Below are 24822 nucleotides of genomic sequence, written 5' to 3' on the forward strand. Positions count from 1 at the left end.
GCTTCTAAAGCTGACATAAACCTGTGATGGGGAAAAAAAAGTACACACTAATGCTTTGCTGAAATTTAATTTTTGTATTACTGTAAAATTGCAACATGACAAAAGCATGTGTACAGTATGTAAAATTGACCAAATATGAATGTTCACACTTAAAGCGGGTGAAGCACTTTACCTCTCCCAACACAACAGTTTAAAGTAAAGCCTAGTGTTTTCATTTTGTATTGTCCATCTTATCAATTGGATAATCTCTGTGAACTACATTACAACAGACTTTAGCAGGACAAGTCCAGGACAGAAAACCTTCAGCCTAACCGAGCGCAGGATTTAAGTAAAAGCCTGGGGGCAAATCAGGCTGTTAGCCTCTGGCTGAATGAAAAAAACCTAAATACTCTACTACTTGTTCTACTACTCCTAAGTGGCTGCTATATGCTCAAGAAGGGCATCATGGCTACCATATGGTGCTGTACACGCCTTGGCTTAGAAACTAGGGCTGCTCAATTATGGGAAAAAAATCATGATCACGATTATTTTGGTCAATATTGAAATCAGGATTATTTAACACGATTACTTATTGACTTTTGGAAAGATGTTGCATTTATTGAATTTAAAAAAACAGTGAAACAGTTCAACAAATCAACAGTGAAAACACCTTAAACTGTGAAATTTCCCTTAATATTTTTCCCATTTGAACTTTCTGAATTGTACAGGCAGCTGCGGACCCAGACCCAAGGGACCAATGGTGAGTCTGACCCGGACCCAGGGGACCCAGGGTGAGTCTGACCCGGACCCAGGGGACCCAGGGTGAGTCAGACCCAGACCCAGGGGACCCAGGGTGAGTCTGACCCAGACCCAGGATGAGTCTGAGTGAGACGGATGAAGCTGCCCAGAGGAAGAGAGGCTTTGCCCGGCCAGGCTCCAAGATAACATTACCCTATTGTGCTTAGAAGTGGTGAACTTACAGCTCAGAGCAACTTAGTACGAAATATTCTCTGGCTTTTGTTTTATAGCTAGTGTCAAAATGTTGTTGCACATTTCCGATCCGTCGTTAGCGTAGTTAGCACGCATTAGCTTGGAGGGATAACTTGGCTTGTTTACTATATTACGTGAGCATCGCTGCCACCCTGAACGTCCCGCCAAACCCCAATTCAATTCAAAAAGCAACAAATAGTCGAATATTTGTACTGAACAGCCATATCTGATTTGACTGACAATTCTCTGGTCGAGTCGGGTACAGCCCTAGGGTTAGAAGACACGGGGATTGTCTTAAGGATTTTTCTAAATTTCAAACTGTGATCCTTCCATCAGACAAAAACAATTCTTATATTTTGGCAACTTGGCACCATTAAAAGTATGCTGAATGAGCTATTAGCAGTTCCTGTTTGCAGTGTACCCGTGAATGTACAGACAACCATCACTGGATTACTTTGATAGTGAAGAAAACTTAAAAACACGATGATTCTCAGGCATGTTCTGGTGTTAGAAGAAGCATCTTTTTTTCTATCATTTCTAAGAGGATTTACAGACATGTATTCCCAATGAAACAGGTGATATCCTTGGAAAGTTTCACACTGAATCTAAAAAAATATGTGTATTATGTCTGTGTGCTCAGAGTCACAGAGAAGATGTAGATTAAGTACCAAAAGTGTCTCTATGAGTTGTGTATCACAACCACTGCTAGTGCTGTAATTGCTGAAGGCCTAATCAGTGAGCCAAACTACAAAAACTTACTCCTTTCGTTTCTTACACCCAACACAACCAAAACAAAAACAGTGAGCTGAAATTGGCTAACAAATCTCTGTAGAGCTCAGAGAAACTGCAGAGTCGGGTGATAACATAAAAATATCCATTATACCAGCTTTAGGGTATGTAAGCAGATCTTTCTGAACGAAGTTTCACTGCAGGTTTTAAGATTAAGTTCAGTAAAGTCTCCGCTTTGACATCTGACTGACACCCGACTGGCTTGCCGTAGTCAGGGACGGACGAACCTCCCATCAAATTGCAGGAGGAAGGCAGTGACTGGTCAATATCTGATTTGACCTAAAAGGCCAATATTGGCAAACACATATATCGGTCCGACCCTGGTTGGTTTGCGGTGGAGTGTCAGCAGCAGCAAGCTTAGGACAGCGCTGGCTCCATCCTGCAGTGCCACAGAGGGAGTTTCTGGGCATTGTGCCACCTGTCAGAAGAGAGAAAACACAGTGTCCTCCTCAGCGTCCCAGCTGTCCCGTGCTTCACGTAGGGCCCTTGAACACCATCGACACAGCAGAATCCGTCACTGCCGCTGCCTCCTACACTCCAGGGTGGTCTTTACCGAGTCAGCCTGTAGTGCTTAATGAGCTCTGAAATGCATTATCACTGTCTGTTGAAGATGTGGGCATGCATGTTTGATGTACAATACGTCTGTGGGAGTGCATACTATAGGTTCAGAGTAGGGCTGGGTTTAAAAAAAAACACGATTTTCCGATTTAAAATCGATTCTCATTTGAACGATCTAATAATGATTCTTAAATCCCGAATCGATCTTTGTATCATATGAAACTAACACCTAAGGAAACCGTTGGTACCAACTATGTCATGCTGGCTTGTCAGGAAGGGGGTTAAAGGAACACTCCAAAGTTAGGCTACATTTTGGTGAGGGAAAATCTAGCATGGCCATTTTAAAAGGGGGTCCCTTGACCTCTCACCTCAAGATATCTGAATGAAATGTCACTCAATACTCACTGACTGTAGAGTCTATAGAGCTGCAATTTACTGTGTTGACTGCTGTAGTGTGTTCATGTTAAATACAAAGTGCATTAATGTAACTGCTTTGGGGTCAAATCTTAATGTAAACAATAAAAATGCAGCAGGTTATAGGGAATCTTATACAATTGTAGAATCTCATTCATATCCAGCTAAATTGGTTTTGCAACTAAAATATCCTAAATAGATATTACATCGGAAATGTAACTGAATCGGGACCTTGTGAATAGGAATCGATTCAGTGGCGCTACCCAGCCCTATAGTATAGAGTATAGAAAGCAAAGAAGAAGAGGGCCCTTCTGATGTAGTGTGTTCCTGGCTATTAAAATAACTGTCTGGATCTAGAAGGTTGATGTGTACCTTTGCGAGTATGTGTTTGCATGTGTGTGTGAGAATCTAGCCAAAAACTCCAACAAATAACCAGAACCACAGGCCCCCTTGCCTCCCTCCAGACTCCCAGCCACAGACAGACCAGAGAACGACCACACCCCCCCACCCCCCTTCCCCTCCACCATACAACCACCAATGAGAACGGAACAGATTCCCCTCAACCTGCCCTGCTGAACAGAGAAAACAGCAGTGCCAACACACGGTAGGATGCACTGCCGCAATTTAAAGAGTCCATGGAGAGAAATAGCGATCTGAGCTCTAAAAAGTTTTTGAGCAAAAAAAAAAAAAAAAAAAAAAGAAAAAAAACACGCTTGCTGGACGACCTGACTTCCCAACAGTTGACCGTGTTGATAGATGTTGTGCAGAGTGCAGCTGTGGTGGGCAGTGCTGGTTCAAACCCTACTACCAAATGTTCCAATAACATACTAATTCCATGCATGTACAAATGTACCTTTATGGACCAAAGAGGCCTGTGTGTGTGTGTGTGTGTGTGTGTGTGTGTGTGTGTGTGTGTGTGTGTGTGTGTGTGTGTGTGTGTTTATTTTCTGGCTTTTTTCTTGCAACAGCCAGGAAATTGAAACCCTTGAGCGTACGCCATTGTGACAATGACTTGAAACAAGGGGGAATGGCTAGATCTGGATCGGTGACGGGCGGCAGAACTTCGGGATGTAACTGCTTCCGGTCAAGAAATAGTCCGGCGCATAATCCCTGTATAGAGTCACAACTTCTCTTTTTACACTTTGGTCTTTGTTCGGATTAAACAAACGAGATTTAGCGCGTTTTGTAATTGTAATTAAGAGGTGGTGGTAGGGAGATTTCTTGACCTTTGGACAGAGCCAGATTAGTTGTTTTGGCTCGCTACAGCTACAGTGACCGCTAACTTTTTGCAGTCTTTATGCTAAGCTAAGCGTCTTCTGCTCTAGCTTGATATCGAAGGGACAGATATGGGCAAGAAACAAAGCATTCACAAGATAAAGTAATGACTAATCATCAATTCCTAATTGTTTTAGCATATCTGTCAGTTATTTAATCATGTAAATCTAAGCGTTAGTGATAGTTTGTAGACAACACAAAGGCTGAGAACTGCCAACTAACCATCTGCCAGTGAAATTGTGACCAGTTGTCTGTTGTGACTCAGAGTTCCGTCAATAATATGTCAAACATTTCATTTTGAATGAGCCTCTCAAGAAAATGCAAGTTATTGTATGCATTTTATTTTTAACCACATCCTTACGTATCAGAAAGAAATGCTTATAACTGCTCCATTATCCTTGTCAAAATGTACCTGAAGCTGATGTGCCCTGACAGATGTGCAGCATGGACCACCAAAGCGTTAAGCAATCCCGTAACAGTTTCAGTCTATCTTGCTGTGCATACTGATCTGCACAGGTGGTCCACCACCAAAGCCCTATTTTGGGCCAGAAAAAACCCTGCTCGCAGGCCCGCTGGAAGCTGTGCCAAACACTGGCTGATGTTTCTGCAGTTCCTTGGTCAGCATCGCAGGCTGACAAAAGTCGATACTTCATGGCCTTACACTTTAAAAACAGCAGAGGGAAGAATTTAAAGCCTCCGAACACCCACACAGGTGAATTTAGTTATTCTGGACGATTAGACCTCTGCTCAGGTTAAAAGGTGGGCCGGAGCTTTGATGGGAACTTATTACGTCACAAATTTCATCTACCAATAACAATGTTTCGGCTGTCCTTTGCCCTGCCTTCAAAAAAGGTACAACAAAGCGAACAGAAGGCTCAGAAAGATGTCAATCAATCAGTCTAAACACACCCACACAGTCCTGGGAAGAGGTCTAATCAGCCAGAATAACTGAAAACACCTGTGTGGGTGTCCAGGGCCTTTAAATAACAAACTGTACTTGTTTACAAAAATTGCCATTAAAGCCAGAGTATCGAAACACTGGATACTCCTTTTCTGCTCTTTAAATTTCACTAAACCCAATGTATATTCTATAGGTAAACCAACGGCAATTACTCTATAAATAAAAATGGTTATATTGATATTTACAGAGACTCACTGACAACAGGTTCATTTACAGAAAAGTGGGGAACTCATATATTTAGAGCAGCAGCAAACCAAATCAGGAACAAGGATCAAGGCACAAAGAACCATAGAATGGGAGGCATTGTGCAAGGGAAGAGAAAACAAGTTAAAAATATTTAGAGGAAATGCTAAATATAGGACAAATGACCAGCTTTTTGCTAAATTTGTCCCCACATCCCAGTTAGGCTGTTCCTGCGAGTGTTTGTGGTTTCAGGGAGGGAGTGTGGGTTTCGGTAATGCTGCTGACTCAAACTGTGACACTGCTTGCATACACTCATCCCCATGGCATTATGACAAAGGCATACTGCTAAAGGCTAAACCTGCAGCCAAGTGAACAGCCAGCATCTCGTAAGACTGTGTGAATCCATATTTCTGGACTTGAACATCAATTCTAAGCAGACAAGTAAGATTCATTACTACCTGGTGGTAGCATAGACAGTGAAAGAAATGGACACAGACGCGATAGACTTCGACGGAGACCAGTGAAGTCAATTTTTCCGGTGATGGCTGAGCGTTACCGTCTGAAAGTTGTAAGTCTTCTTGTAGCTGTGCCAAGAGAAATCTGTTTGCGGATAAATGTTACTTCATATGAATTCACTTGCCACATACCGAAGTATTTCCAATCCGTCAAAACGTTGCTGAAATATTTTGTTCCGATGCTTTTCATGGATTCTCTATGGGCTTCTCCCTTGACTGTATGCCTCCACGTCCCCCCGATTGCCTGCGAGCTTCTCCTGTACTATACGGTAATTTCTCTACTGTGCGACAGAAAGTCGCGTGGTTATGACACAATCGTTAACCTATTTATACAAAAACGTCTGCTACGGGGCCATAACGTGAGATACAAGGTAATGGAGCCTTTTATACATTGTTGTGTTTCTTTAGAAATAAACAATGGACAAATAGAGTCTTTAAACGCTTCAGATGTAAAGTTTTTCGCTGTCAAAGTGACGCCAACATGAATGGGAGTCAATGGAATGCTAACGGAAGGTGATGGCTTGTTAGCCTATGAATCTCCCCATAGGAGGTACGATTTCCAGATGCTCGCTTACCCCCTTGGGTGGTAGGCCTCGGCCGGTGTAAACATTTTCAAACCGGTTTGATATCAAGCCAAACACCGGACCGGTATACCGAATTTTCCCACTAGGTGTGTCTCAGCCGCTCCTGAGTGAGACTGATGAGAAAACCCATAATGAGAGTGTAGCGACTCCAGTCCACATGGTGGCAGTAATGCGTCTCTAAGCCATGACTTTTTTTCTTGCCGTGAGCTTATTTATAATTGAGCTCAACAGTTGTCTCGCATTGACAGACCTTGCCCCACAGCGCTGCGGAGGAGAGTCTGGCTAGTCCACACAGCATTCCCGGGATGGTAGAAAAAAAAAACGTGCTCTGGTTTATTGGCATTTCTTTAAACCAATCACAATCGTCTTGGGCGGTGCTAAGCGCCGGACGGAGCAACGGTGCCTCTGCAAAATAGCCTTGGGAAGGAACTTGGTGGAATATGTGTACGTTCAAAAGTTGTTTTAGTCGTGCAACAGAAAACTCAGATTGGACCCGAAATAATGTTACACATCACAGATTCAATGTCCCATGCTTATTAAAAGAAGAACACTTATTGCTGGCAATTCACATCTATGTTATCATCCTTGCATAAGAATATAGAGCAGTTTTGATGGTGTCTCATGCTATAGTTCTCTCATAATTTAAATAAGGAACTAGTTGATCAAATAATAAAGATTTTGGGACTTGGCCGTTCCGTTCTACAATTCATTCAACATATAATGAGTGGTTTGGCCTTAGTAAGAAGAGACAGTGACATGCCATAAAGATGTTTCAAACCAAATCACTACCCATATCAGAGCAGTGAGAGTGCACCGGTGCATGAAAAGAGCCAGGGAGAAAAGTGAAATCAGGAAGCTAATGGAAACCAGTGAATAGCTGATAACAACCACATGCAAAGTCTTCACAGGAGCTTGATGTGATATAACTCAGATGGATCAATATTAACACTGTTGAGCCTGATGCATCTGGCTGAGCTGTGCGTTGGCTTAAGCAGGATCCAGAGTACAAAACAGTACATCCCAACCTGCTTTTATTTTTAAGCAACTAAAAAGCATGCCAAAGCAATTTTCTTGTGGAAAAAACCAGCTTGGATACAACCCATCTAAATACTAGGTGTGGAAGAAAAATCAATAAACATATGTATCGTGATTTTTTGCGCGACCAGTTTTTTTAAAAGGATTCTTTTCTGCAGAATCAATATTTTTTATTATTTTTTTACCAATGATGCACCTAAATATTTTCTGTTTATACGGTACCGCTGACAGCGACGACATCATAAACGTTTCCAGCAAAACAGACGGAAAGCAGAAAATTCTGAAAATCCATGTTATGTACTTCTTTACAAATGGCATAAATGTCAGACTGACTGACTGACGTGATGTGCATTCGTCGCAATTAATGAAAATCGCAATACAGATTGAATCGGCACCCATGTATCGTGAAAGAATCGAAACGGGACAAAAGCATCTCGCCCCAGCCCTACCAAATGCAGTGAGCTTTTCTTCTATTCTTCCTTGAGCTGGGCTGTAAATGCAAACCAATCTGCTTGGATCTCAAGGTGATGTAATGCAGGGAGAGAGCAGCCATATGTTCTCTTATTTCACCAACAGTGAATCAACAGACAGAGACGAGGCAGTCTGCCAAAGAGGCTGCCTGTCCAAGAATCTATATGGTCCACACCGAGAGACGGGGAGAAGCTAGTGTTACTGTAGGCAGCGGTAATATTTTGACATACACTCGCGATGCAAAGCAATAATTGGGATGTGGCTGCCAATGATACTGAGGTCTACCTGTAGGTAGCAGCTGAGTCAGCAGTAGCTCTGCGTGAAGCCGGGCTATCTACCAGTGCTGCAGTCTCTATCGCAGGAGTTAAGGTTAGGGTTAGGTGCCTTGAAGTCAACGGTCGCAGCGCTGCCTGGAAGGAGACGTTGGGGGCTTAAAACAGCATCGAGCAAAATAGACACAACTGCTGTTACATAAGAAAAAAGCCTGCGGTCTAGTACCACATAGTCCTCTCTGCTCAGAGAAAACACAACCTTGATCGACGATGACAATGTCAACAGGGATAAGCAGAGGACACGCCGTGTGATGCACTCTGGTCAGTTTCCTTGCACTCTGAAATACTTTCCCCTCAGAAGGTACTTTATAAATGCAATGGTGCATGTGTCCAATCAATATTTTTTTATCAAATGACTATGTGTAATGTGAAATGTGTCACGTGTCAGCCTCGCATTGCCAGACCTTCCTCCACAGCGCAGCAAAAGAAGGTCTGGCTAGTCCAAACAGCATTCCGGTATGGGAGAAAAACGTGCTCTGGTTTATGTGCATTTCTTTAAACCAATCACAATCTTCTTGGGCGGCGCTAAGCGCCAGATGTAGCAACGGTGCCTCTGCAAAATAGCCTCGGGAAGGAACTTGTTTTGGTGGTACATGTGTACTAAGGTAAGGACGATTAATCGAAAATGTATCGACAGTGAAGCGGTTATCGACGTAATTTTCCCATGACGATAATTTCGATAATTTATTTCTGTTGATAGGTCTACTTTCTCCGTAAAAACATTCTACAGGGTCCAAAATTAACACTCGACAGTCGTCAAATGCGGGGGCGGGCCGACACGCAAACACACAAACTCTGGCGCGCACACCAGATACCAGCCACTACCTTCTGTTTACTGATAGCTAGCATTTAACCCACTAGTAAGTGGCGATTTTTGGCAGCCAGCCTTCCAAAAGAAAGCACAATAAAATTAAATGTTAACCGATCATTAACTGTTGACCGACAAGCAGGAAACAGAGTCTCAGTTTACCCATCCGGGAGGCTCTGACGCACTTCCCGCACTCTGTGTCCGTGGACAGCTGTAGGCTTGTACCGGTGCTGATGTTTTGTGCATTGTCGGACACATGCAGCCACTTCCCTGAAAGCGCTTGCGGGACTGACACAAGTCCACCGCGGCCCGCAGCGTGTATGTCCGAGCCTGTCTCCAGCGCCTCCACCTGCAGGTTGACAGCTGTGTGTCTGCCTGGTATCCTACTCTCAGACAGCCGATTTAACTCACCGGTCCTCATCAATATAGTTTCATGTGTCACGTAGCTCTCTAACAGGAAGAAAAAAAGAGGAGCTTAAAACGCAGGTTGCTGGTTCAAAGTTAGGACTAACAACTTAACTAGAAAATGCATTTCCTGCAGAAAATGCGTGGGAATGCTGAATAGCTAAATTGCTAAAGCTAAACTGGATTAATAGCTTAAATCAGTAAAGAAGAAGATGAAGTAGTGAGAATAGTTGGAAAAGTGGTTATGGTTTTAATTAGTATGAATTTCATTGGCAAGTTGAATAACACCACTAATGTAAAAAAGATGTGGTATAATTAAAGGTTTTTTTGAAAATGTAGGGCTAAAGCTAAACTTGATAGCTGGTTAAAATGTGTAAGAAGAAGGAGAAGTTGTAGGACATGTGGAAAAGTGATAATTGTTTTAATTAATATTTAAATGTCTTTAAAAAGTTGAATAATAGCCATATTGTGTGTAAAGTTGTAGGTGTTACAACAGTGGCACAGCGGTGGCAAGCGAGCGACATCTGTTCGGCACACATCGCGGCACCACAGTGGCAATTTGTAGACAGTTGAGAGACCCTGCCTCAATTCGTCGTCAACTAATCAGAAATTTGATTCCCTCGGAAAACACACAAGATACACTACCGGTCAAAAGTTTAGGATCACTTAGACATTTCCATTCCACTCCATTATAGACTGGAGAATACCAGCTGATATCTGCAATATCTACATTGCCCATTATCAGCAACCATTCATCCAATGTTCCAAAGGCAAGCACATAATGTAATCTGAAAACTGCTGCCCTGATTAAAAAAAACAATGCAACTGATCTCAGCTAGTATTCTGTCTATAATGGAGTGCAATGGAAATTTCTATGTGACCCCAAACTTTTGACTGGTAGTGTAAGTGTGCATGGTTTGCGTTATTATGGATCCCAGAGCAGTTCTAGGCAAGTCCTGCCCTACGAAGCAGCCTGATTTGGTTTGACGTTATGCATTGACCTTGAGTAGTTAAGATATATTAATACTGTAAATGCTGTTGAATCAGCATTCACACAATTAGCAGTTAAGAAATAGATTGCATAGCCTATTTAGATTTTCATCATGCAAAAGACTTTTCTTAAACTTCATACAAAAATATTTAAAAAAAAACGCAGTGTCCGTTGGGGATGGTTGAGATGTCCTATGTTGTATCAAAGGGATCAAAGACATCATTGCAGTGAAAAAACAGGTTGTTACTAATAATATAAAACACATTATTGCACAGTTCCATTAAGTGTCCCAGTAAGTCATTCCAGTGAGCCGTCAAACACAAAACCAGAGGCCTGTACTATGTAGCAAGATTTGACGTTACCGAGGTAATATAACTTCAGGTTCAACCCAGGGTTTTGTGTATCACGACGGTGGATCACTTGGTACCGGGTTCAATCGCCATGGTAACTTATGCTGAACACCTAACCTACTCGGGAGCAGGTTATGTTGGAGATTTGAAATCGACCGGTGTAAAAGCACCGCCTACTGACCAATCAATACTCGGTTGATAACGGCGTCACCGTTCTTAGAAGATCCGGTGGAGCTCGGTGCGCGGAGAGAGAGAGGTGCGCTCAGAAAAGTTAAAACATTTAGAGACCGACAACCCCGTTAACTTTCTCTGATGGGTATTTTTATGAAAAATATAGATTTTCAGCGGAGCGAATTACGTATGGGCTATTTGTCGGCTTCTTGAGACGTGTGTTGCCAATGCCACACATCCGTTTGAATTATGTTTTTATATTTTTTTTTATTTGCTCTCATGATTGCTTACCACTGCCAGGGTTGCAACTGAAATAACAGGCTAAGGCAACAGCAGTTCATGGAAAGCACAAGTGTAATTCTGGTCAGATCTTGGTCCTGACTGATGGGGAAGTGATGTTGATAAGCGTTGTGATCTACGCATAACAGCGTCGGCTATTTATTTTGCCAGCTTTCCTTCCTTTTTTAGGAAGCAGCGACTGTATTGCGTTTTGCCTGTAAAACTGTGTCTGTGTTTTTCATATTTATGTAGAATTATAGTTTGTTCTTCTTATGTAAAATATGCGGCTCTGGTAGATGTTTGCGATTGGTCGTGCTGCGCAAACCCCGCCTCTTTTATGTGAACGCGCGCGTCTCTGGATTGGGAAACCCTGGGCTGACTGAACTAGTTGTTAACCAGCGTCGTGACACAGGTTACGTGGGACCGCGGTTGTTAGGTTAGGTGAAGCCGGGTAACTGAAAGAAATCCAGGGCATGTTGATCTTGATTGGTAGTACAGGCCTCTGGACTCTGGAACCAGATCAGCTATACAGAATGCAGTTATTGGTTACACCTGTGTGTTTCCTGTGCATGTCTAAATGTCTGTTGTGAACAAGGGCTATTGGAAACTCATCTCACTTCAACCTACGATATTTCTAACAATAAGAAGAATACATAGGAGCAATAATAAAACCCTCATGCATATTGGTGTTCAATCTGACTAGAACACGCTGGCCTTGTAATAATGCCATAATAATGAATCCAATGTATGAATTAAATGTTTCGAGCAAGCAGGGGCAGCATTGGACATGAATGTGAGTACATTTTGTGGCTTATGAGTGAGTGTGTGTGTGTGTGTGTGTGTGTGTGTGTGTGTGTGTGTGTGTCCACTACGTGATTTGTGAATGAGAACTGCAGCTGACAGGCCTTCTGCCCAACAGGCTGCTCTCTCCGCGGGGGCCGCAGAAACCAGAGGCCCTTCCACCTCGCAGAGCAACCCAAGCTGGGTCCATACGCTCGCCTCCAGGGTCACTGACGGCATCCAACCCCTTCCAGCAGCGGGCTGCAGCTCAGCCAAGGGCCTAACAACTCGCAGCGAGTGCACACATGCTCCGATTCCCATGCACCTCTAAAAACACACGCACGCACACACACAAACACACACACACACACACACACACACACACACAGCATGTAAACACGACACTTAACACCCGAGCATACGGTGTCCACAAAGCGCACGTGCAAGCTTTTCGGCCAACACGTTTCCCTGTGCACAAGCACATGGACAAGCAAATGCGTAGGCAAGGATGTAAACGCACACAGAAACACACACACACACACACAAACACAGCGAGTCTATCCTTTCATTAACAAGGACGAGAGTCAATTTCCGCTCCCGTCGTCTTAGGCCGGTTGCCGGCGGGGTGGAAATCTGTTCGCTTACGGCAGTTTTGACATTTAAGCTTGTGTCTCTGCTGCTGGGGGGGAGTCCTAATGATTGGTGACCAGGGCTACCCTAGGGTCCCCTGCTGCATGACTAGCTGGAATGTTGTCACCCCTATCTACGTGTGTGTGCGTGTGCGTGTGCGTGCGTTACACATCCTAAGTTGCATGTGAGTGCCGGTTACATGACACATCTTAAATCATGAACACAAGGTTCTGCGCAAGTACTCTATGATTTATTACTGCTGTAGTCGCTTAGAGTTCAAATAAATGTATTTTCCAGGTTCGAATCGCAAGAGCGTGGAGTTTGATGATATATTGCATTGGGAAGAGATTTGTTCCAATAAGAGTAATGCAGGTTCAGCATTATGTACAGTAACCACTGTAGGGAATGGTGAATGCTCACTTCCTACTTCCTATATAAACTGGAGTGGATGATAAGAACGAATGTTGTGATGTCCTGAACTGGCTTCTACTGACCCGGAGGATGCTTGGACACATACAGATTGAATTTGTTTACTGATATGAACATTACAACACTTTATATGTTAAATTGGATGGTGTATTGAACCTCAATATTTGGTACCAACTGACCATATGTGTCCATGGAGAAGAACTGAAAGTGATTTAGCAATTAAGAAAAAAATGACTGAGTGCGACAAATTTGATGATCGATTGATCGTGTAATCACCATTGTTATTACTGTGAGCCAAATTGCCAAATAAGTTTCCAGATTCTCAAATGTGAAAATCTCAGATTTTCTCTATGATAATAAACTGAATTTATTTACATTTCGGTCTGTAGATTGAACAAAAAAAAAGAAAGTTAAATATGTTAATTTGGGCTCTGAGAAATTGTAGTGGCCATTTGTCATTATTTTTCAGACATATTACAAACAAAACTGTTAATTAAATAAATGAGAAATTAACCGGCAGATTAAATATAATGAAAATAATAGCTAGTTGCAGCCCTTCCAAAGAGGTTGAAAAAAACTATAAAGTACCGAAAGTTGGATTTATCTAGGTAACTTAAACAGTTCAGGTTTTATTCAGCTAACTCAAGAAACCTACTTCATATATGATTATTATATAGGAGTTGCATACAAGTTTAAATATGAGCTAGGGATGTCAACGGTAACCACCGAGGTTAATTTGCATACAGTCTAGAGCGCAACCGATATTATCGGCCAATATTAGGCATTTTCCAAACTATCGGTATCGGCATTTATAATGGCCGATACATGAATATTTAAAAAATCAAATAAAAACGGACAAAACCCCCTTCAACCATGTTCTGAGTGTTGGCGTTGCATAGTTAGTCCACCAGAGGGCACTCTACAACGTCCCTGTTGGCAACACTCGTGTTTAACCCTTTAAGTTTCATATCTTAAGTTTGTATTTTTATACATTTTATTTATCAGAAGAACTTTAATATATTTTGAAAAGTTTATTTTCAAACTGCATTATCATATTTTATTGAGGACTTAAAAATAACTAATGTTAGGGAAATCGGTTTATGTTTTGTTACGCGTTTCTGGATTTTTTTTTTTTTTTAAATATATATCGGCCGATATATCGGAATATCGGATTTTTTAAATCACCAAATATTTGTATCGATATCGCCCTTAAAAATCCTTTATCGATCGGGCTCTAATACCCGTCACACTCCACTAACGGCTTCGCTAGCTAGCAGTCTGAGGTAAAAGGTGCTGAGCAAATCTCAGAGGAGCGGCTTGTCACTAGAACGAGCTGGTCCACCTTAAAGGTCAGTCCACTGTGAGCCTGTGCTGAAGTTGTCGCTAGCTTCGGGGCTAACCCCCTTCACTTCAATTAAAAACCTGGTTTTGGTCTTGAGGAGTTGTAGCATTTATTCACAAACAAAAACAGTAACGTTACACACTGCACTGCTACGTTCACAGCTATAACGTTACTGCAACTTCATACTTAACGCCACACGCACACTCGCTCTTTTTCTCTCTCGACTGCACACTCGCTAACGTTATGCACATAACCTATGCACTGAGTTATTCCTTAAAAAGGAGTTTGCTACTTGTTTAACATCTTAAAAATACATTAAAAAGTCACTGTCTGACGTAGGCATGGTTGCTGCAATGTTATTTTCTGAAACGTAAAAAAAATTGTCAGATGCTGGCCCCGCAATTCCAGCGTCCAACATCTGACAATTACTTCAATTGAACCATACTGACCCCTTAAGGTATCGCAAAAAAAGTTGATTTTTTTTGTATTGCACTGAAACTCAAGTAACATTAAACTTCCAACGAAGGATACCCAGCCCTAATATCTACGTGACTAATAATAAAGTGAAGGCCATGTTTCTCATGTATTTCCTGTCAGCAAAAAATTCACTTTGTCCTCAAAGGGTTCAGAATGGCGCGGTTATGAAGGATGATTTAATCAATACCTGCTGGGTAAATACATTTCCACTCTCCTACCTGGAAGACTGTTTGACTTTATGTTTCAATAAGGTTCACATTGTATGTCTGCGTGGCGTGTTCTCCCTCTGCTAAGTGCCTGGAAGAGTGATACGGACGACATCAGTGAAGCTCTAGAGATAGCCTACAAGTGCCCTCACATTTCACCTGCTACCAAGGACAGCGTAATGACTGACATGTGAGGGATGAGGCGCCCGCCGGTGACTCCTTAAGAACGGGCCGCATGAATGTCAAGGTTGTCCTCTCTGTCTCTGCTGCCCTTGGCTGAACAGAGGGACCTTTTGACAGGGCCGTAGCAAAAACCCAGAGTATGCCATTTCATAATGCAACAGCACGCCGTGGGACTTTGGGACACGCTCCGAGACTTCCGCACGCCGCGGAATGTGTTTACCATATCACCACTGTACTGTATGTGTTATGAGCCGGGCAGGGTTAAACTCTGAGACTGGTTGCCTTTTGAGCCGGGCTGCTCATGTCCAGTGTAAAAAACACACACACACACACACACACACACACACAATTCTGGCTCCAGTGGAAAGCACAGTGAAAGCCATTTGGGCTTCGGGCCTATCAGCGCCACAAGAAGGCCATTATGCTCCCACTTTAGCACCTATGAACCATCAGGGTTGATAGAGACAACTCTAATCTACAGGGATCCATAACAAACAAACAGGAACGTCACTAATAGTGATGAAGATGGTTTTGTTTATGCTTGATACACAGGGAGACACATCAAGAGCTTGGGAAGTTGTTGTAGATAAAAGTGCTGGAAATATGCATTACAGCAGGCATCAACAATATTTGGTTTTGCAAATAAATGTTGCTTTTGTTACTTTTTAATCACTTTTTGATGTAAAACAATAATCACGCAACCTATATGCAGTAGCACACTGAGATGGGCTTTCTAATGTTTTAAAAAGGAACACGCCGACTTATTGGGACTTTGTCTTATTCACCGTATCCCCCAGAGTTAGATAAGTCCATACGTACCCTTCTCATCTCTGTGTGTTGTAACTCTGTCTGCCCCCACCGCTAGCCTAGCTTAGCACAGATCCTGGAGGTAACCGGCTCCATCTAGCCTACTGCTCCCAATAAGTGACAAAATAACGCCAACATTTTCCTATTTACATGTTGTGATTTGTATAGTCACAGAGTAATCCGAACGATTAAGGGTCTGGCATGGAGTAATGAAAATGGCCCAAATCGAGGGGCGGCACCAAGCATGCATTTGAAAATCTCACTGCATGCAATTGGATAACACTACGGCCAATCACAACAATACACGTGGGTGATGTATCCAGAGCCCCATACGCTTAGCTTCCAGCGGAGCTAACTGGTAGATTAAACTGTCGTCATCTGTTTAGCTCGCCTCTGGCCCGCCTATAACAGATACACCGATGTGGTTGGTGCAGCTCGGCTACAAGGGCATAGTTAATGAGCATCATTACTGAATGCCAGCGTGACTCGCTCAGCAAATTCAAATTGTGCTCTCGCAAGAACTCCGGATTTCCAGGGTATCAAATCGGTGAAGTGCTCCTTTAAATATGGGTATGTTCGTGGAGAAACACACAGATTTATGACATAAATAAAATATTCTGTGCTTTAAATAGATACATGAATTCAATGTTGCCCTGAGCAGCCAGCCGATGACAGGAGCTGCCTCCTGTTCATCACCCGGGCGATTGATTGATGCAGGTACGCAGCATCAAACATGATTGCTGGAACAGCATGGAGTCAGGGGTTGTTATGTCCCATGTGCATTTGTCCTGAGGTGAAGGACAACTCCGGGGGAAATAAAAAAAAATGATAATAAACAACCACAGTCAGTCACTGGCTTTTCCACGGAGCCTTTGAGGAAAGAAATTCCCTGCTGACAACAGAATGCCAAAACTGTGACCCCTTCGCTACGGAGTCGGACAGCAGGCCAACATGACAGACTGAGACGCAAACACGAGGACTTTACCGTAACAACCGATGACAGAGAAATCACTTTACTCTGGCCCGTATGCGCATCTGTATCTGGGATGTACAGCAGTGTAGTGCTGCCACCATGACAACCACACATTTGCTCAGTTTCTTGTTATAACGAGAAACCCCTCTAGTTTTTACAAGAGCCTGTTCACAATATAATAAAATATTTGTCATACCACGCGCGGTGCTGTGCTCACAGACATCAGCTGTGTACGGAATAAAATGATCAATAGGAGCTAATGTCAAGTCAATTAATCAATCAGTCAACTGACAGAAAAATGAATCAACAGAATTTTGATGATTGATTAAAAGGTCCAATGTGTAGGAATTTCTCCCATCTAGTGTTGAGATCATATATCGCAATCAACTCTCTCGCGCCACGCAGTTTAAAGTACGTATTACAGCTACGGTAGCCTTCACGCTTCAAAAAGCCGCTCTCTTGCTCTTTTCAATAAGTGTCTTGTTCCTGAAATTTGGATTTTGAATACGTGTGGTCCTCCATGTTTCCTTCTTCAAACTTGCCGGGGCCGGGAAGCTACGATACCCATTAGCAGCATTAGCAGCACCTGTGAGTTTATCATGTGACAGCGAAAACGCAAAAGGTGGAGCAGTATGTCCTGTATGTCCCTTACCGGCTAACGTATTACAAGATGGCGCATGAATATAGAGCGTCTACCCCAGTTCATGCGAATGCTAATGTAAAATTTCAAGCCAAAAGGAATACTTGGAATTGATGGTGGTGGTAAATATTCATGAAAAAGGACAAGTTTGTGAACGGGCAACACAGATTTTGAGAATGAACAACTAAAGACGTTACACACTGGACCTTTAAGAATTTTAATTAGAGCGGCAAAGACGAATCGATGAGTTGTTAACTATGAAATTAAACAATCTATTTTGATAACCAATTAATCGTTTGAGTCATTTTTTTAAGAAAATCTAATTATTCTCTGATTCCAGCTTGTTAAATGTGAATATCTTCTAGTTTCTTCTCTCCTCTGTGACAGTAAACTGAATATTTTTGAGTTGTGGACAAAACAAGACATTTGAGGACGTCATCTTGGGCTTTTGGGAAACACTGATCCACATTTTTCACCATTTTCTGACGTTTTTGTAGACCAAACTATTAATGGAGAAAATAATCGCCACATTGTTCGACAATGACAATAATCGTTAGTTGCAGCCCTAGTTTTAATCAACGAGAGAAATACTCACTGCTCATTGCTGCTTTATTCAGTTTGTAAATTGAATGCATTTGGGTTTCAGATTGACGGGGTGTTTTTTTTTTTTTTTTTTTTCATAAAAACAACGATCAATATATCAATATGTAATGAAAATAATCATCATTTGCAGACCAATGCTCCCTCCCTCCCATGCTGGTAGCACAATAATAGGCCATCCATCATATTGATCAAATACTGTAGCCAGACAGATACAGTATAGCTCCACTTTGTGCCCAGGAATGTTGTGAGCCTTTTGGAGAATTAGCTTATTCTAAATAATGTGACAAACCAATCACATAATCAACGTTTATTGTACAGGGCCAAAACTCTATGTATTATTGATAGCTTAATCCTTTGATCTCTTTTTAGGGTGACCTCTTTACCACCAGTCCAGGTACAGCGGATGTGAAATAGCCTCCAGGCTAATTCTGGCACATTTTACTTTTATGTGTAATTAGTTTGCATTGTCCCTGATACAGTCATGTGAACAAATTAGGACACCCATGCTAAAGTTGACTAAAAAGATGAATAAAAAAATCATATTTAGGAAATTGATCTTAATGCTTTAATTAAAGAAATGAGGAAAAATCCAACCATACCTAGAGATTGGCATGGGGTACTTTCCATAAAATCATCTCTCAATGCAAATCAAACCAGCTATTAGGGTAACTGAAATAAAACCATGCCAATCTCTAGGTATGGTGAAGGGTATGTGATGATGTGGGGCTATTTTAATTCCAAAGGCCAAGGGAACTTTATCAGGATGCATAGTATCCTGGATCCATGAAATAACTGGCCTTTAAAAATTAACATCTGCCTGCCTCTATGGTAATTTAACATAGGGGTATGTATAATTATGGCCCCTGTATTTTAAGGAAGAACATGTATTTATTTATGATACATTATTCATTCACAAAGAAAATTGGTGTCCTTAAAGGTTGGATTTTTCCTCATTTTTTTTAATTAAGGCATTAAGATCAATTTCCAAAAAATGATTTTTTTATTCCTCTTTTTAGTCAACTTTAGCATGGGTGTCCTAATTTTTTCACATGACTGTAAATTAAACCTGAAATAAAGAAACATTCACATGGAGGAAATATTTTAAAAAAAAATGCCATGTTGTATTTAAGTGTTCTTGCAGCACAGCAATGTTGTAAGCCACAGACTGTCCTCAGATGCCCTCTAATCCAGGCTCCATTGGATGGAGCAGTGTTTTAGGGCTGCGGAGTTGACCAGTACAGTAGGTCAGTTTATGCTCTTTGCAGGCACATCATCATGCATATTTGTTTTTTCTTTAAACCTTGACAGGAATAGTAAAACCACAAGGGGTGCCGAAATCCACTGTAACATGGGACGCTAAAGCTTATCCACTTGGCAACTACACTCGCATCCAAATCAGCCCACCAATTGAAGCTCAGTTGTGTGATTATGCAATATTATCGGCGATTTGATCCTGCGGCTACAAAAAAAAAAAAAAAAAAAAAGAATAAATAAATAAATAAAAAGCCGCCGCGAACGCTACTGTTTCTCACGCATGATGTCATGTTGGATTCCATGCAAGCAGGTTTTGCAGAAATGTCCGAGCAGCAGGAAGGCATTGTGCAGGCAGTGTTGGAGCCGAGGAAACGGCAACGCCAAACTCCGTTAAATAAATCCCACATTTAAGTCTAAATCTGCTTATCAACAAGATGCATATATTAAAGAATATTAATAACAGTATTTTTGAAACACTTATGGTATATTTGTTCATTCGGCAGTCATAAATTCAGTAAATGTGGACCTTTGGTACTGGTTTTCACAATGATCTTCCACCAAAATAAAAGAAGTGGACAGTAGGGGCTGAACTGAATAAAAAAATGGGGAGAAATAGAGTTGGTGGGTGATATAGTTGCAAAAACAAAAGGAAAAAAAACACCAATAGTTTATAAAAACGTCATGTTCTTAACGGACATGCGCACTTACAGAAGAATTAATAAAATATATTACAGTGTCAGATTTTTTTGAATGGAGGTTTGCTACAAACGGGGTGCGTATGGCGATGATGCAGCCCGGTGCAACATCACGCGCTGCCGAATGAAATAGCCAATAACCAAAAGCCATGACCAAATATGATATCCACCTGTGTAAAACAGTCTCATTTGAGGATTTTAAAATGGTGTTACAGGGTAAAAAGGAGGTAGTTGCAATTATTTGAGACACAAAAATACACGCACTCGTGTATTAAAGCAAAAGCAGTACTGGGCAATATCGATTAACAAAACACTTGGGCAACGTAGAGGCAGACTACTCCAGTTTTTTCTACATAGTACCACGACCGAACCATGCAGTTCTGCCACTACAATAAGCGTCAAGCGAACAGGAATTACACTGCCTCCGGATAAAGTATTTTCAAAATGGAGCTGCATCACAAAACAGCAATTATACTCATGCCAATGTTACATCAATAGGTCCGCTCTGTGCTTTAACACGAGTATTTTAACATCACCTTAGCTGCTCTAAACTACCAACTGCGCATTGTGCCTATTTTACTACATGAGACAACTTCAAGGCGTTTATTTTGAAGAACCAATCGCTACACTTCCTGTCTCGCTATGTCCAATTCTGGCTAACTTGCCACAGCTCACCACCTCCTCCCTCTCACGGACAATGAATGAAGCCAGTTTGTGGAATGGAAAAGCCCAGGACCGACCAGTTTATGTAGCTCAACACCCATCTAACATGTTAGCTAAACACATTACAGAAACAGGACAACACTCCCTCTTAGCTCTGGTTACGCTGTCTATCTTAACGTTACGTTGCCTTTATCTTGCGAACAAATAGCGACAAGAAAAACATGCTGAATAATAACACCCTTCCTGCCATACCATGTAAAATGTTACAACAGAACAAAGCTACAAAATACATGGTAATATTTCCGACAACGCCTCACTGACACCATGTACGGGCTTACCTGCAGGATGCTCAACTTCACTTCTCTGCGGTGCGGCCACGGCTTCACAAGCTGTGCCAAGTCACCCGAGGTTCGTCAAGACAGGAAATGTAGATATGGCTTTCAAAATAAAAGCGGAAAGGTACAAGCCTTGGGGCGTTGACAAAAAAAAAAAAAAGCGCAATGGAGCTCAGTTACTGAAGCAGTATAATGCTATTCCTGTCTTTGAGTCAATAAACTCGTATGTAGCTTTACATTCTGTTGTAAACACAACCACATTCAACGGTTTTCGGCCTGAGCTTCCTTCAGTGCGTCTTTTGAGAGCTAATTGTTACATTGTAGACCGGAAACGCTACATTTCATTTTAGCTAGCTTGATACTACAATGCTACTGGCATTATTCAACATTAATTGTGCTAATTTACCATAACACCTACAGCTGCTGATATCTGTCTGCCTAGCCTTTCGTTACAGGTCGGTAGTTTTTGCTTCATATCATACAGCTTTGGCTTAGTTTTTACCGGCTAATACCGGGAGTGGTCCAGTCCAGATGCTCTGGTGGAAGCGGGACGGAATGAATCCTCCTGAAAGTTGATGTTGCAATTTGCCACCGCGCTAGCATCATCATTGTCAATGCATAGTAAACAGAAAACATTGCATTTCCGGGCACAACTTTTTCAACACCAGTGACTGATTTCCTTATATAATCCCATATTGCAACAGTTTAATAGAGAATGTCCCTTGGAAAAACGTTTGGTCTTTGCCTTTCAAATATATGCTTACTAATAATGTGAGAGAAGTTACGGTTAAATTCATTCACAGATTCTACCCAGCAAAGTGTGTGCTTAAGCGGTATTTAAACCAGATATGGAATCTGAATGCTCTTTCTGTAAAAGGTCAGATGAAGTTTTTTCCCCATTTATTTTGGAAATGTTCCTACACAGAAAAAAACAATCTGGTCCTTGAATTTATCTATAAGTCAATAAATATTTGGACTCCATGAGATATTCAAAGAACTGTAAAGGGAGTGTGCAGATATGGGCGCGTTCCAGGCCCGTTACTCGTTTTCACCAGGTTTTCACAACCTTCTACCCGTGAAAGTGCCCTGGAACGGCACTCAAACCCGTAACTTATGCTGCGTTCCAGACACAATTTTTAGCCCGTAAGTTACGACTTCAAGTCACGACTCAGGACTGTAGCGTTCCAGGCAAAGTCACGGCTGTCGGTACACGATCCGTTCTGCCTGCACGATCCGTTCTGCACATGCGCAAGATAATACTGTTTTACGTATCCATACGACCTGCACGATCTGTTCCACGCTAGCCTATGGCTAGCCTCCACCGGGAAGCTAACGTTAGTTTAGCTAACAGCTAATTCGGCTAACCGCTAGCTGACAGCTAGATTCAGTCTAAAATAACGTTAACTCAAATGTAATGGGAAAAGCAGGCTACAGCTAAATTAAGACTTCACAGTAATAACAATAAAGACAAGTATTGAGTGATTGTATTTTAAATGAGCACAAGTAAAGTAGAACTGACGTAACAGCTGTTATATATGTTAGGTGTTTGTTATATATGTCAACGTTTATTTTCAAGTTTTATTTTGAGGGTCTTTTAAAGTTATTACATGCTGTCTCAGCTAGCAGTTAGCCGAATTAGCTGTTAGCTAAACTAACGTTAGCTTGCCTGTGGAGGCTAACGGCAGACCGCTACAATCAGCTAGCAGTTAGCCGAATTAGCTGTTAGCTAAACTAACATTAGCTTGGCTGTCGACCGGAAGCGTGGAACAGATCGTGCAGTGTCGTAAATCCTCGTACAACCGCGCATGCGCGAACATTTTGCGCATGTGCAGAACGGATCGTGCAGGCAGAACGGATCGTGTACCGACAACGACAAACCCTTCTAGCTAGCGTTAGCGTTAGCTAGCGGCTACCTACCATTGACGTTAGCTAGCGCTAGCTTATACTAGCGATTTCTAGTCGGCAACATATTTTGGGCTTCATTTAATAAACGTAACATGTAGTAGTACACAATCGTATATTGTTTTGATTACAGTGTGTGGAATTACTTTACGTTGCCTATTTATATTTATTTACATTTCTCACTGTTAATCAACAGGGGTCGACATTGTTGATTATGTGTGTGTGACGTCAAAACTGTAACTGGGAGTACAACGATCTGGTACCAGTTCACGGATAGTAAGTTACGGGTTTGACTGCCGTTCTAGGGCACTTTCACGGGTAGAAGGTTGTGAAAACACGAGTTACGGGTTGCCTGGAATGCACCACTACTATCCGTGAACTCGTACCAGATCGTTGTACTCCCAGTTACAGTTTTTGAACTCACACACACATGAACAACAATGGCGACCCCTGTTGATGCTGTACAGACGCCGGTGATTAACGGTGAGAAATAGAAATAAATAGACAACGTAAAGTAATTCCGCACATTGTAATCAAAACAATACACATACGATTGTGTAGGCTACTACTACAGGTTATGTTTATTAAATGAAGCCCAAAATATGTCGGCGACTAGAAATCGCTAGTATCAGCTAGCGTTAGCTAACGTCAACCTTAGGTAGCCGCTAGCTAAAAGGGTTTGTCATTAGACTTGAAGTCATAACTTAAGGGCTAAAAATTGTGACTGGAACGCAGCATATATTATTATATTAGCCTTGCTGGACTTTGCAGACTCCCTGGGATATGATTTGTTTATGTATTTATTTTGTAGTTGTGTGTATGTGTACTTGTATGTGTTGTTTGTAACTGCAAATGCTTTAAATAAATTAATTGAAAAAAAGAAAGAAACGGCAGACATGTTGACATGTCGGTCCGTGTACTTGGTGGCCAACGGATTTTCGTTTTGAAAGGAAAAAAACAAAAACGAAAAACGGCCAGTTTCCCAATTACCATTAGTAAATAGGAAAACAAAAAACGGAAAACAACCCATTATTCGTTTTTTGTTTTGATATCAAAAAACGGAAAACGAAAAACAATCTCGTTATCCGATTTTCTTTGATGTATTTGTAGATGGAACTCGGAAATTAAAATGTGTGTATAAATCTTATTCCTTTGTCAGTACCCGATCCGTACCGCCTGTAAAATCCGTTCTGTGCACTGCCTGATCAGTTCTACTCTTGCGCGAACACCGGCAAACTTCACAGCTCTATGCACGCATTGGCGTAAGGATGTTTGGACATTCCCGGTTACCGGAAGAAAACATTAGACAGTGACAGTAGACCGTTATGATGGCAGAGATGAAGTTTACAAGGTGTTTGCTGGAGTTTCCTAAAGTATCTGTTAATGATATACGGAGGGTCGTCCGGCCATCCAGTACAACACCATGTAGCAAATTAAATAAAGGCTTCAAATTTTACGTTTCGTCATTTCTTTGCAACTTTGAAGGTAATTTGCTAACGCTAGCTAGCCTGAGCTAGAAGCCTTGCTTTGGTGTTATAAGTCATGACTCCGTCCTGCTTCAGGTTAACCATGTTTTAAATAAAGTTTAAGCATGTGTATACCTCTCACTTCATGTGTTTGTACTTTTATGAAGGTATCAGGTAAAAACAGGGCTACAAATGAGATCTCTGTGGGAGACCAGCTAACTCCTAGCAAACTATTATGTAGCTCAATGCTGGACATTTCACCCCTAATTCCGGTCACTTTACTGTATTTGTATTTGTTTAGTATTTGGTTTAGAAGCCTTTATTGGTGATTTTTTACGGTACAAGTC

The 24822-nt window shown here is 41.7% G+C and overlaps 1 protein-coding gene and 1 long non-coding RNA gene across 4 annotated transcripts in view; one reads left to right on the forward strand and one right to left on the reverse strand.

Moving 5' to 3' along the window:
- The window catches only part of hivep3a (HIVEP zinc finger 3a), a 47449-nt gene extending 26189 nt beyond the window's left edge, over positions 1–21260 (reverse strand). For 2 of the 3 annotated variants that reach the window (XM_035992825.1, XM_031278561.2), the window contains exon 1: positions 21111–21185. The gene's annotated coding sequence lies outside the window, so the exon portion shown is untranslated. Of the gene's footprint in view, positions 1–21110 lie in introns of all 3 variants that reach the window. The other variant, XM_035992824.1, reaches the window with a different exon arrangement.
- On the forward strand, positions 474–17617 carry LOC116035495. The gene is made up of 3 exons (XR_004101383.2): positions 474–701; positions 10601–10602; positions 17605–17617. It is a non-coding gene; the product is annotated as an uncharacterized LOC116035495 (long non-coding RNA).
- Positions 21261–24822: the final 3562 nt, after the last annotated feature.

The sequence above is a fragment of the Sander lucioperca genome, chromosome 16 (genome assembly GCF_008315115.2).
Source record: "Sander lucioperca isolate FBNREF2018 chromosome 16, SLUC_FBN_1.2, whole genome shotgun sequence".
In the NCBI taxonomy this organism is placed as follows: domain Eukaryota; kingdom Metazoa; phylum Chordata; class Actinopteri; order Perciformes; family Percidae; genus Sander; species Sander lucioperca.